At 37.1% G+C, this 10,207-nt stretch overlaps 1 long non-coding RNA gene across 1 annotated transcript; it reads right to left on the bottom strand.

Annotated features, from left to right (window-relative positions):
• Positions 1 to 2,218: 2,218 nt before the first annotated feature.
• On the bottom strand, positions 2,219 to 4,658 carry LOC113665839 (uncharacterized). The gene is made up of 2 exons (XR_016185317.1): positions 4,409 to 4,658; positions 2,219 to 2,762 (listed from the first exon to the last, which is right to left on the bottom strand). It is a non-coding gene; the product is annotated as an uncharacterized LOC113665839 (long non-coding RNA).
• Positions 4,659 to 10,207: the final 5,549 nt, after the last annotated feature.

The raw sequence follows: 10,207 nt of genomic DNA, 5'->3' as shown, positions 1-10,207 counted from the left end.
CAGTGTTCGCTAATGTAGCAAAGAAACAAAGTAACGTTGGGATAAGAAGGCATTACAATTGAAATGATCATGCTATTACATTTGACAAGGTGGATGATGTCATCTGTTTTAAACATCTATCATTTTTGTTTCAAAAGAAAAGGTTGGAAGTAAATGTGGGTGAAAAGTGAAATTTACTGTCTTTCGTTGTAAATATTAGAAAATCAAGGCAATACTGTCTTAATGAAAACATTAACGATTCCCTCTTTATCAAATGAGACAAACGGGAACGAGGTTTGAGTGATATAACTAAGCCAAGCCTGCCACCGTCATTTTGGATCTCCGCCTGGGTAGATTTAAGTCACGTGCTTGGCAACGTATAATCAATAATGGTGAAACAGAGAATTAACTCTGAAGTGTAAATTAAAGTGCTATTTAAACCCATGAATAACCCACAGGGCGTTAGCCCTAATAAAGGGAAACAGGGAACCACACGAGGCAAAGAAAAAATCTTTTGACCTCGGTGGGAATCGAACCCACGACCTCCGGATTAGATCTACCGTTACTCTGCCGACTGAGCTACGAGGTCGCACAGAGAAAGTCGGGGACGATTTAAAATCGTCCCCGACTTTCTCTGTGCGACCTCGTAGCTCAGTCGGCAGAGTAACGGTAGATCTAATCCGGAGGTCGTGGGTTCGATTCCCACCGAGGTCAAAAGATTTTTTCTTTGCCTCGTGTGGTTCCCTGTTTCCCTTTATTAGGGCTAACGCCCTGTGGGTTATTCATGGGTTTAAATAGCACTTTAATTTACACTTCAGAGTTAATTCTCTGTTTCACCATTTGTGTTCCCAGTGCTACGCGGCACAACATTCAACGTATAATCAATAACACGATAGAATTTCATTTCAGGCCTATTTATTAATTTTGTGGTGTGTAACTTTCGCATTTTAGTACGTTGTATGTATGTTGAATCTTCAAATTGTCTTGAAACTTAAAAGAAAATTGTTCTTTAAAAATCCACTGAAAATCGGCAGCTAAAATTGTTTGTTTAGGTGTTATTTGATTTTCTTGTTAACTTGTTATTTCGTCAGTCGCCGGCATCTTTTGTTGTTGCACACAGGAAAAACACACGCGATGAAACGTAATGATCAATTTTGTCCTCAATCTCACGCTATAACAGAAAAAGCTTTTGAACATCTGTAAACTCCGAGCGCTTCGCAGTAAGTGATATTTTCAACGAATCTTCGGATTGTTTTCAAGTTCAAGGATTGTAAATTACAATTTTATGAAAAACGAAGGTTGTTCTGTTATTTCAGTGTGAATCCTTGCATGCCTGCCAGTCGCTGGCGCCGCTAGTTGAAACTTAAACGAAAAAAAAAAAGTTTTTTAAGATTATCATTGGCTTCTTTTTCACCCCACCACTATTCTTAGCGACAAAGGTCGCCATTTCGTCTGTTTATTGCTCGCCAAAAACTATCAAATGCACTCAAAAGCCTAAAATCTAAAAAAAGTTTACAGGAATCGACCAATCGAGCGAGCGAGCGAGCGAGCGAGCGAATGCCATTCCCCACATCGTATCTATAACTCGCTCTTACGCATGCGCGCAATTCACGAGTTAAAAAGGAAAGCTTGCTTCCATTTCAAATATACTTGAATATTCAACTTTCCGCAAATTTTCTTATCCACTGTCTGGTTGGATAGGGTCTGACTTCGCTTAAAGCACTGATGTCCATGTAAATTCAGATGATCTGAATTTACTCTTAAGTGCATCGAAAATTTCCAGTGTTTGATTCAACTTAATGACTTTGTTGACTTAAGCTCTCTAAGGCCCTTACACACTTATTCGAAACGGCCACAAGAAAATCTACCCTTGGTACTGTGGGACCTTCACATCTTCAAATTCTCAAATTCTTCAAATTCTCGTCGAAAATTAAAAGGAAAGCTTGCTTCCATTTCAAATATACTTGAATATTCAAATGGCCCAAGATAAGCGAAAAAACTGCATTTTTCCGTCAACCTAGGACGCTGTTGATCAAAGCTTCTTCAGCAGCTTGGAGGTGAGAGAAGTCTTCGACATCCACAAAGTTAAAAATTTGAAAGATGTTTCTTTCCGATCTGAAAGTCTTGTAAAAAATTCCTTAAAGCATTTAGTAAACAAAGCTCGTTGTTGCCTTGGTTAGAACATTTGTAAACAATAAAAAAGAAACGAATAAATAACAAAAGATTGCTAATCCATACATACCTGACTAATGTTTTATTAAAGTATTATCATGCGCCAATTGGAACGAAATTTTCGTTCTTTAGAAGAAAACCTGGTAAAGGCTTCTTTTCTCTCCCCGGTCTGATTAATCTCCCAATATCTTACAAGTTACCATTGCTTTGGGCAATTTTTTCTCTATTGTTTTAATTACATCACTTTTGAGGTTATGGACAGGTCAGTTTTTTGATTCCTACAAATATCCGTCAAATGTTATATTGAATCAGTCTCGATTTCATCCGCAAAGTGGTATAAACCTGTCTTTGCATCCCTTTCGTGATCTAAACCGCCTTTCGTACTGAAATCGTCGGTGGAGTCTTTTCTCCTCAGATTCTTTGTTACGCTTTTCGGGAAAGAAGTCTCCCTGGCCTTTGTTTACGTCGCTGTCCTCATCTATGTCAGGAAACCCACGCAAATGCTCGGCCTCCAAGCCCAGTAACAGGACGAGGATGACACAGGCCATGAGAAGACTGGAACGAGCCAACATCTTGTAGCAAAATTACCAAAACAGTTTTTCCACGGGTAGCTATAGGGTAATTGAAATATACGAATCATTTCAGATGATTTGCACAGATATCCTATTATTTCGGGAACTGTTTAAAGGAATTGGGTAAACTTACGTCGACTTGTACTAACAAAAAGTGATCGATTCATCTGTCGTAAAGGTAGGAGAAGGTAGGCTAATCACGTGACCCACGAAGAGCTTTCAGTGGACGAGGCAAAACGCCTCATGTGATGTGACTCCTCGTCCAGGTAAACAAATGAAAGACGTGTAAACCAATAAAAGAGGCGATCTTCGGTAAGCGGCAGTTAAAGAAATAGCAGAAAAGAAGTCTGAAAAAATTGAACTGTTAACAGGAATCAAACCTTTGCCGTAAAGATTCTAGAAAGGTGCTGTTACTAACTGAGCAACGAAGTCACAGGTCGAAAATAAGACAAATCTCCGACAGCTTTTTCGTTCCCTAGAGAAATCTTTCTTATAATCAATCAATTTAATCTAGTCACAATTAATTCAGGCTTCTCTTCTCAGTGCAATTTTTTTAATTACTGTGTACCTGCGAAGGTAACTGTGAAAGAGTGGCGTGTAATTCACCTGCCGTTCAAAGGAGTCATAAAATAATATTAAAGCCACCGACCGTATGCCTCAGATCAGAGCTTATCAAGATTTCGTTAGAGGATATGAACGCTACGTGCAATCCTTAAAATTGGAGTTAATAACGTTTTCTGCCAACTTTCCACTAACAATAACTGGCTAGTACTCTCAGCGGTGAACATGCCCTTGAGCGCGAGGATTTTTAGGGTTAATTGCAGAAATTAGGGACATTTTAAGAAATGTCCTAAATTTCCGTGATAACCTTACTTTAGCCATTCTTAAGTCGTTTTTTAAATGTTGCAATCGATCATCATGTTCTAGAAGGCTGTTTCCCAAAGTTCAAATTGAAAAAATGTCATAAACACGGAATCAAATAGTCTTGAAAGTAAATGCGAAGCCCTAAGTTCTAAATCCAAATATTTAATTTTCAGTTATATTAGGATAATTTTATTAAACTTCTTGCTAAACTTCTTGCTAAATTTCACTCTGAGAACTTTGAGTTCTTAACAGATCAAATGTCAAATGTTCATAACGACGAGTGCATTAGTACATTAATGACGCATCAATAGCACTGAGTCTAGATAGTCGATTTCAGGCTAAGAATTTTGACTAAAAACGACTCAAATTAAAATCTGAGTTGGTTGGTTTAATCCTCTAACATTTGCAACGTTTTTTTTTCAATTTTTTTGGCTTTTGTTTGGGTTTTTGTTGCGTCGTACCCTCGTTCTTTACCTCTCTATTTCAGTGATCATTCCTAAGTGATTTCAACTTAACTTTTTGAGGTTTTCATTTTTCTCACATCTTTACCCAGATGTGACACATTCGGTATATATTTCTGTTACATCTTTGGTTACTTGAGGATGAATTCCTTGTTTGAGTTGAGTCCTTCTCGTTCCTTTTGAGTTCGTAATTCTTTTTTCATTGATTTTTGGGTCAAAATCCTATTTTTTAAGCCATTAGAAAATTCTGTACAATGGTAAACTAGTAAGAAAAAAGGATTCTGGACGTAAAAAAGAATATAATGTCTGGTCAGATGTCACACTGGTAAAAGAAGGAAGACGTACATAAACTTTACTAACCGTATGATTTTGGCCTTTTTCAAGCTGGTGACCTTTTTTTCCCTCTAACGCCTTTTGTTTCAATGACTACCTTTTGCGTAAGATGCTTCAGTAAGAAACGGTTTAAACTAAGTACAGAATTACGAAGTTTAGGGTTATATCATTGAAAAAATCCAAAGACATAATAAACATGGTAGTTTTGTTTTTCTTCTGCTGGATTTTCCGACAATAACATTTCCTGTGCGCTCAATGTGTATCAATGAACCCATCCGACTAATTTTAATTGCCGCTTTTACTTAGTCAAAGCGCTGAAAGTATGAGTTGAAATTGTTACATCTTATATTCCGGCTTTTATCGTAAACATCATTAACTTTGAAACTCATTATCCGAGTACAATGACATTTCGAAAAGTAAGGCAAGTCAAATGATGTCGGTTTTTTTCTCTTTTTTTCTTTTGCAACCCATACAAACATACCCACGCAGATCGATTCCAAACGTCTGATTTTGAGAGTCAAAATAACATTTTTCATAAAGCTAACAAGTTTTGTTGGCTTTGAATTGTGTACGTTGCTGTCAAATGGACTAAATGATTGAAAATACAATTTGTACAAAGGACATCTTTTAGACGAATCGCCGACCAGTCCTTGTCATTTCCATCGGCAATGATTTTAATCTATATATTCAGGTTGAAAAAAGCCGGTGACATATCGCTATCTTTCAAAAGACCACCAATTTGTTTTTAAAAAAAAGATCAAAATTAAAAAGATTCAAATGGTACTGCTTTTTGCATTACGCAACTATCCGTCGGCAATATTACTACCAAACATTTCTTTTCCCTTAAGCAATTGACTACTTCTGTGGTTGTGCTGGTAACATTGTTTATCACGCGCATCATCAGTTAAATCTTGAAGTACATTTTTTATTCCTACAGTTCCAGTATCTAACGAAAAATAGCATAATTGATTATAAATAGATTAATGGATGAGAGACCTTGTATAATAATAACTCGCGGGTGATTCTATGAAGAGAAGTGTGTTCTGATTGGTTTAGGTTTGACTGCGCCTCGAATCCCGCGTAGGGCGTCGGTGTCTGATAGATTAATTTCAAGATGGCCGCCGCGGGATTTACTAATGCTTTGAAACAAATGGAAAATGAAATGAAAGAAAGTCTAGTTGATCTGAGAGTGAATTTACTGATACATGTTGTTATCAAAGGCAAAAACGCTTTTAAACATTGGATAACTTCATCGGAACTTCATTCGCCGGATAAAAACTATTGGAATTTTCACCATTTGCCGCCGAGTAATGAAGAGGCAATTTGAATTCACACCTCTCCTGCACAAAAGCTCACCTACAGAACACGTTTCTAATACAGGGCAATCAGGGCGTTCACCTTAGATCACACTATATAATTTTTCATTTACAGTTTCTTCTAGTCAAGATAGCTCGGATTTTTGATCAATTTCAATTTGGCGTATACGATGATTCAAAATTTATTCAGCTGCTGACAGATTGACAACGAACTGTAACTAATACGTAACGTTATTTGTTTCCTGTGAAAGTGGTTAAATGGTTTTGAACAAACAGCCACCGGGTTCAGGTATTCCGCAATAGCTTTATTTTAGCTCTTTTCATTCAGCTCTAGTAACCTTGGATAAATTCACCTGAACATTCGATAGCTGGTGAAACTCGAAGAAGGTTTCCACGGTTCCTTTAAAAGAAAGCGCCTTACCTTTACAAAAGAGGTGGCAAAGGGAACATTAGGATGATACACAAGGGCAACTAGTTGAGATAGCGATATGCATAACGAAAAATACCTTTTCCTTTCCGCGAAAATATCAATTGTCCATAGCTTACATTCGGGGACTTAAACAAAACTAAGAGATTTAATTTTGAAATTAAAAAGCTCTCTCTAGTCTGCATTTAACCTCAAAGCTGATGCCAGCTCAATTCGACCTTAAAGCTAATTTCAAATGACACAGACGAGTGTAAAAAAAAATTCTAGCAAGGTAAAAGACACTAAAAAATAAAAAATTCCTGTGTTTGAGCTATGTTGAACAACACTGCCGCAGTTAACTGATTCGACATACAGTCAACGCTAAAAGCATACTATCGAATAAAAATTCAAATCGTTTAAATATGGTGAAATAAACTCAGTACTTCGTTGCGGTTCTTACAAAGGAATAGGGTCAGACGTAAATAATTTTTATGCTCTTTATACTTTCAGGGGATTATTCGTAAACTAAATAACTTACCCTTAGGGTTTGCTTGTCGAAAGAGTGATCTGTCCTTTTTTGCTTCGATCTAAGGATCCTGTAAGTTTCATGCCCATTTAATTTCACTGCTAATTCAGGTTTTATTAAGTTGATTTCCCCTTGTCAACCTGTCACCAGACCATGTAACTGCCTCTCGAGCAATTTTCTACGTTTGACACCTTGTCGATTAAAAAAAACAGGTTATTTTTATCATAATCGTTAGCGAAGCCTACGATATTACGTCTGGTCGAAGGCCGAAAAAAGAATCAAAAAAGAAAAAATAGAAGGAACTTTCACGAAAAATGTTTAACTGATAAAGTAAAATAGAAAACCAAGGGACTAGAGCTTAGCAAAAACTTCGAAAGGTTGTGTTTACAATAATTGACGCCCTCGGATTTGGTTAGCGGACTCGATGAAAAAGGAAATTCTTATTAGTTTCACCTGCCGATAAGTAAAAATCTAATATGTTGTCTGTTTTGTTTGTTGTTCACTTAAAATTGTTATCTGCGTACGACCATCCAACCAGGAGTTACTTGTTTCTTATTTAATTCGAATCTTTTCATTTTCCCTAGAGGGAACCCTTTTCACTGTAAAAGCTTTTTGGTGGCTTCTAAATAACTCTTTTCAATAATTAATTGCGTATGGAGAAAAGAAATAATAACTTGTTCGGTTGATTTCTTTCTTTACTAGAAGATTTATACCGAGTTAACTGAGAGTTAATTCCCCAAAGAAATTGAAGCTTTGAGCAAACGAGGTATTATATATGAATTTGGGCTGATTGAAAAACTCACCAAGAGCTTATTTAAAACATTTCTCTTTGGTGTTAATAATTTTAATCCTTAAGCGAAATGTAGGCTTGAATAATTCAAACGTAGACACGAAAATGAACTTTCAATAAATAGTAAATAACACAAAAAGATGTTTTCATTTTAATTTCTCTATCTTGTCACCTCCCGGTGAATTCGGAAAGGCTATCTCAAAATGTAGACCAATTTTTCAATTTTCAATCCACCATGAGCATTTTTTTCCTTTTAGCAAAGAATATAAAAATCGCATAGAAAAATTGCATCCGCAAAATCTTAACAGTCCGAATCTTTATTCTAAAATAACCGGCATGCGCCGGCTTAGTTTCTCGCATTCAGTTCTCAAAAGCACAAGTCAACGGTGTCAGACCTTAGTTCAACGGTGATCACTGAGAAAATCCTCTTCTTTTTCCCGAGTCATCTAAAGCTAGATTTTTAAATTTTCGGCAAAAAATTGACGAATTTCTGCTGGTAGTGGTGACTACTGACACACACAAAAGTGATCAAGTAAAAGCCTGCTTTTAAAGGTTACGATTAATATACGTTTTTCGCTTCGTATCTCTCATCAAAGTGACACACTGGATTTTCACGTTTAAAAAGCATTAAATCATGCCTGAAAAATAGGCTTTATGGTATGTAGGTCTTGAAAAGTGAACCTACCAAACTTAGTGAACACCAAGAGATATCGTAGAGTTACTACCTCGTCAGGTCACTTAATTCCAAAATGTTACAATACTGACAAGTCGACTCATGTAAAATTTCCCAGAATCTGGATTTACCTTGTAACTCTAAATGAATGAACGTCTTAATTCAAGGCATTTACACGGCGCATTCTTAGTGCATTCGCTAAAGCAGCAGCCCAGGGTTAACAGGAGCAAAAATTCTATTTAAATCTCTGAAATTAGGGTTACAGTTATGTAAGATATGTATTAAAATAGTTGCAAGTCTTACAGGTTTACCTTAACACTACTTTGTGATGTCATAAGCCACAAACTTCTGTTCGCTGTTTGCTCTGCTAAATGTTATTATAGTTGAAGTCGTAAACTAGGTTACGTTGGCGTTGTTTGAGTATTTTTATAGATGTATTTTTTATATCATTTGCTCGGTTGGAGGAGACACCGAGTCGCCTATAAAGAACTGTATCTAAGGCGTTGTTCCTTTACGGCACTCTCGCAAATTAAATTTGATGGCGAGGAACTCAAACATCCTTCAAAACGACTGAAGGTTCTATAGGATACTTTCGTTGCATTCGTTATGAACTCATGCAATCACAAATCTTAATAGGACTTTTATTACAATTACCGTACATTCTTGCTGGTCAAAAGACTTTACTCTAGCATGAAGGAGAAACTACACGGTCGATGTGCGAGAATCGGCATATCTTTATTTCATTAATTTTCACGGCCCATCCATCAAAATATCATAGTATTATAATTTTTTTCTCAGTAGTATTACATGTTCTCAGCTTGAGGAGGCGTGTCACATGGAAAGCTCACATTACGGCGGCGAAGGTCAGAAGAGACGAACAAAAAGCCAGTGAGCTTAAGATGACACACCTACCATTTTGTCTGCCCTTTTTTTCGATTGCGTTCACTGACGGATCGATTGTCAGTACACTGGATACACAGTAACTGGAAAAATTTAAATTAAATTAAATAATGAAATGGTTATCATAGACTTCACCTGTTGTTAAATGTTAAGTGGTTTGCCTCTTAGGTACGATTTTGGAGAACGGCCTTGATTGTTCCTGATAATGATAACGATGTATTTGTGGTGGTAATGGATTCATATGGCGATAATGATGCATCTGTACAACGCATTCTCTATACACATACGAACATGCTCTAATGCAATTCAGCGCTTTTTTCCCCATAACCGCGAAAAATTCGACGCTATGTCAGGACGACCACAACAAATTCAAAGCTTTGTTGCCTAGCCTCTCTAGCTGGTAGTCTATGAGAGAGGGAACGCGATTTCCTCGTCTCCAATGCCCCTTTGTCCGTGCCGCTTGTTTTACGCCTTCTTTGCCTTCGTTCTTAGTGCCCTCTGGAATCCTCGTTTCTTCTGTTCACTTAGTCAGGAAAATGGGTGACTCTGGTAGAATTCTTGGCCCAGGAGCCACTCGTTTCCACATGATCATGACCAGAAGAAGACAAATACTCTTGAAGCGAGAATTACAGGAACTGCGCTTAATTTCTCAGTTGAATCTTCATGCGCAGTCAGGTTTTTTTTTAGTGTGAAAATATTTGAATATTGCTTTGCCTCGAGAGTTGCTCGTAAAGGAAAAAGAAGAGGAGTGGCTCTAAATAAGTATAATTTACTCTGAGGATCATTTTATGAAAAAAAGTTGAAATAGGTAAATGAAGTGAGTCGTTTGTGTTTGTACAGCTGCCGAATTACAAATGTGTACGATATTCTTTTCGTCACTTGTAGTGTGGTGAGATTGTTTATTACATGATCATGAGAAATAAAGTTGACGTTTGTAGCCAGCGTGGAAATTATCTGTTTTTCCTTTTTGAGAACAGGAAATACAGGTCCCAATTTATTCCGCCGCCATCAATAAGTTTGTTTCTTTCTTCAGATGTTCTTTTGAATCTTTTAGACTCGCAGCTGCTGTGTTTTGCGACTCCTCAAAGGTTCACTGTTGAAATTTATTTCTTCTCGGGTGCATTGCGGGAAATCCCGAAGAGACTCGAGCCAGTTGGCCTGTGTCACACCTTATACGTCATAATCTCCTATTTATTAATCTCCATGGCGACAATC

This window comes from Pocillopora damicornis, chromosome 3 (genome assembly GCF_964200805.1).
Source record: "Pocillopora damicornis chromosome 3, jaPocDami1.2, whole genome shotgun sequence".
NCBI classification, from domain to species: domain Eukaryota; kingdom Metazoa; phylum Cnidaria; class Anthozoa; order Scleractinia; family Pocilloporidae; genus Pocillopora; species Pocillopora damicornis.
Note: the sequence above shows the minus strand (reverse complement) of the source record. Positions and strands in the feature narration are given on the sequence as shown.